Source organism: Gracilinanus agilis, chromosome 1, assembly GCF_016433145.1.
Source record: "Gracilinanus agilis isolate LMUSP501 chromosome 1, AgileGrace, whole genome shotgun sequence".
NCBI classification, from domain to species: Eukaryota; Metazoa; Chordata; class Mammalia; order Didelphimorphia; family Didelphidae; genus Gracilinanus; species Gracilinanus agilis.
In genome coordinates, this window is record NC_058130.1 from 319055417 (window position 1) to 319059823 (window position 4407).

The following is a 4407-nucleotide window of genomic DNA, read 5'->3' on the forward strand; positions in this document are numbered from 1 at the left end:
AGGGTGCAGGTAGAAATATATGTTTTTGGACATGGTCAATGTTGGAATTAATTTTGCTTGTCTATGAATATTTTTTAAAATGTTAAAGAGGAAACTGTGGAGGGAAATTGAGAAAAGAATTTTTTGTTTATTGAAAAAATTGAGTACCTTTTAAAAAATAATAAAAGGTTAACAAAAACTATCAGCTTCTGTATATTGCCAACAAAACTTAGCAGGAAGACATAGAAAGAGAAATTCAATTCTAAATAACCAGAGACTATAGATAATATTTTGGATTCTACCTATATAAAGATACATTTGGAACTATATGAATACAATTACAAAGTGCTTTTTTCACAGAAACAAACAGACCTAAATATTTAGGCAAATATTAATTGCCTACATTGGTTGGGCTATACAAATACGATAAAAATGGTTGTGCTACATCAGGTAATTTACATAGTCAAAATACAAAACCAAGCTACCAAAAGAGTTATTTTATAAAGCTAGAAAAAATAACAAAAATTTATCTGAATGAACAAAAGATTCCTCAAGGGGGTGAAGCTGGTGTAAGGCAAGGTAAGGACTCAGAGTTTGGGGGTCTGAGTCTGACTCCCCAAGGATCAAGTGATCTTGATCTCAATGATTCAATAGATGCTGGCAGGGAAACAGGCTTTAGGGATTAACACAAGTCCAAGAAACCCTCAGGTTTGGCTCTTGAATCATCACAAGAAAGCTCCTCTCCTTCTTTCCACCTTGAGCTCCTCCATCCAAAAGCCCCTTCCTCTGGAATCTCTCCCACAATCCTCTGCTGTTTCCAAACAATGCTGCTGGCTAATCCTCCCAGCATGCAACAACATTTTCTTTCTTCACACTCTGTCTTTACACTGGGTGGCTCGGTGGATTGAGAGTCAGGCCTAGAGACAGGAGATCCTAGGTATAAATCCAGCCTCTGACAATTCCCAGCTGTTTGACCCTGGGCAAGTCACTTGACCCCCATTGCCTAACTCTTACCACTCTTCTACCTTAGAACCAATTCTAAGACAAAAGATAAGGATTTTTAAAAAAAGGAAGGAAAATGGTTTACTGGTTCCAGATCTCAAACTACACTTCAAAACTGTAAGTACCAAAACAATTTTATATTAGTTTGAAAAAATAAAAACTCACTCAGTAGAACAGATTAGGTCAATAAGCTCCAAAAGCAAATGAAAATAGCAGCATTGTGTTCAATAAACACCTCACTTTTGGGGTAAGGGATCACAATTTTTCAAAAACTGCTGTGAAAACTAAAAAGTAAACTGGCATAAATTATATTTAACCTGCTATTTCACATCATATAGTTCAGTTAGCTTTAATACACACTTACATAGATATAAACAGTCCCATCATAAACAAATTTAAGCACAGACAGGAGATATTTTTACAATATGGAAAAATAAGTTATTGTTTAAATAAAGGACAGAAAGGATCCCAGGAGATAAAGTGGACAATTTCAATAACATAAAATTGAAAAAAAACTCACAAAGAAAATCAATGTAATTAAAATTAGAAACAGCTAACTGTAGGGGGAAAAAATCTTCACATCAAATTTCTCCAATTAAGAACATAAGAAACAGAAACAAATGCATAAAAACAAGAGCCATTCCCAAAAAGTAAATGATCAAATGATCGGGATCTGAACAAATCTTTTAAAAAATTCAAAAGAGGAACTGCAAGCTATTAAAGATCATGTGCTCCAAATTAGTAATAATAAGATACATTAAAATAACCAAGTCTACCTCATACCCATCAGATTGCTAAATATCAGAAGAAAAAAAAAGAAAAATAATAATTATTGTCATTGTAAGAGGGAACAGGCACAAAAATACACTATTACGTAGAACTGTGAAGTATATTTCTCACCATTCAGGAAAGCAATTTGGAATTTATATCCAAAAGCTCACTGAACTCTACTTAACCTCTAACATAATTGTGTCACTTGGAAAAAGAGAACAAAGAAAGAGGGAAAGGATCCATGTATCCAAGATTATTCAGTCTAGAACTTTCTGTTGTTGCAAAGAACTAGAAACTGAGGCAATTCTCATCCATTTTTTAAAATTCAATTTTATTTATTATTTCCATTATTAATTATTTCCATTACCAAATTCTCTCCCTCTACCTTCTCCCATCCATTGAGAAAGCAAAAAATACAATACCCATTATACTTATGAAGTCATAAAAAACATTCCCACATTAACCATGAAATGTCCATCAATTTGTTCAGCCATTTTCTACTTATGGTTTCAGGGTAATGGAATACTATTTTGTGCCATAAAAATGAGGAAAAGGGCAGATCCTTAAAAACCAATGATACAGATGAGGTGAGAAGAACTCTATGAGAAAGCCAATTAGTGCTTCTACTTTCTTTTCTCTCTTTTTTCTAAAGCCTCTGGAGTTCCAATTCTGACCTCTTCATTCAATGACCTACCAAATCAAATGGCTTTTTCTCATGCTTTATCCTTCTTCATCCTCTGCAAGCCTTGACACTGCTGACCACTCTATTCTGGATACTCTCTTCTTACAAGATTTTTTTAACGCTGCTTCTTTCTGGTGTCTGCTTACTCTTTATTCTCCTCCACTGAGTCTTGATCCAAGTCAAGACCTCTACAATAACAACAACAATGATAAATAACAGCAAGCATTTATATAATGCTGATTATGTGCTAGGAACTCTGCTAAGCATTTTACAAATATCATATTTGATCCTCACAACAATCCCATTTTACAGATAGGAAACTGAGGCAGAGAGAGATTAAGTGCCTATACCAGGGACACACAAGTAGAAAATGTCTGAGACCACATTTGAATTTAGGTCCTCCTGATTCCAAGATGTGTGCTCTAACAACTAGGCCACTGTAGCTGCCCACTAATCGTGGGCATGCCCCAGGGCTCTGTCCTGAACTCTCTTCTCATTTCACTATCTCAACCAGTGATCTCACCAGGTCCAAGGATCTGATCAACATTTCTATGTAGCTAGATAAATCTAATATCAATTTATTTAGCCCCAAACGTTCTCCTAACTCCCAGACTTGCATTATCAACTGCCTATTGGATACTGTCTACTGGATATCTCAAACTGGGTGTCCTGTCCATATCTCAAAACTCAGTAAGTCCAAAACAGAACTCAGTAACTTTCCCCAAAAAGCTTCTCCTCTTCCAGACTATCTATTTATCTATGTCTAAGGCTCACAAGCTAGGTACCCCCACTCTCTATTCTTTTATTCACATTCACCCCACATATCCAGTTTGTTGTCAAAACTTGACATTTCTACTTTCCAAACATCTCTAGAACATGCTCCCTTTTCTGCACTCACACTGCTCCACCTCTTTGGTACAGGATCTCATATACCTCACATCTGAGCTATTCTCTCCTTCCTTGCCTCTGCCTCCTGGATTCCCTGGATTCCTTCAGATCTCAGCTCAAATCTCACTTTCTTCAAGATTTTCTAGGTCTCCCTTAATGCTAGTACCTTCTCTCTGTAATTATCTCCAATTTATCATATATATGCACATATATATGCATATATGTGTATCTTTTTTTTAAACCCTTAACTTCTGTGTATTGGCTCCTATGTGGAAGAGTGGTAAGGGGGGGCAATGGGGGTCAAGTGACTTGCCCAGGGTCACACAGCTGGGAAGTGTCTGAGGCCGGATTTGAACCTAGGACCTCCGGTCTCTAGGCCTGACTCTCAATCCACTGAGCTACCTAGCTGCCCCCCATATATGCGTATCTTGCATAGAGTTGTTTGATGTCTTTTTGATCTTCTTTGAAATTCAATTTTGTCTTTTTCTCAGTTCCAAATTCTCTCTTCCCCTTCCCCCATCCATTGAGAAAACAAAAACTCATTACAAATATGTATAGGCATGCAAAACAAATGACCACATTAACAAATCTCTCACTCCTTCTCCCCCTAAAAAAGGCAAGAAAAAGAAAACAATATTGAATGCTTCACAAATTTTCCTACCTTTTTTGCACCCAGGTTATGTTAATCTTCTTGGTATCATTCCAATTTTAAAATATTTGCTACCTAAGTGAGCACTCTGGCCTCCTTCTAGACTCAGTTCAAATCCAACATTCTTCAAGGAGTCTTTTCTAGTTTCACTCCCTCCCCCCAACCACAACCAACCTCCAACTAGCACTTTTTCTCTAAGATCACCTCCCAGTTTTACAGTATCTTTTCCTATGAGTTTATGGCTGTTTGCATGCTGTCTCCTACATTACTATGTGAACTCTTTAGAAAACCAGGACCATGGTTTCTGCCTTTGTTTGTTTCCCGATCCTTAATATAGTAAGTATGTGCTGAATAAATGCTTGTTAACTGACCCCCTGTCATTTTCCACAAAGACTAGAATATTATAAAGAAAAGGAAATTTAAAATACTCAGAACT

The 4407-nt window shown here is 36.5% G+C and overlaps 1 non-coding gene across 1 annotated transcript; it reads right to left on the reverse strand.

Annotated features, from left to right (window-relative positions):
- Window positions 1-3951: 3951 nt before the first annotated feature.
- LOC123232769 lies at window positions 3952-4058 on the reverse strand. Its single transcript, XR_006505277.1, has one exon. It is a non-coding gene; the product is annotated as a U6 spliceosomal RNA (small nuclear RNA).
- Window positions 4059-4407: the final 349 nt, after the last annotated feature.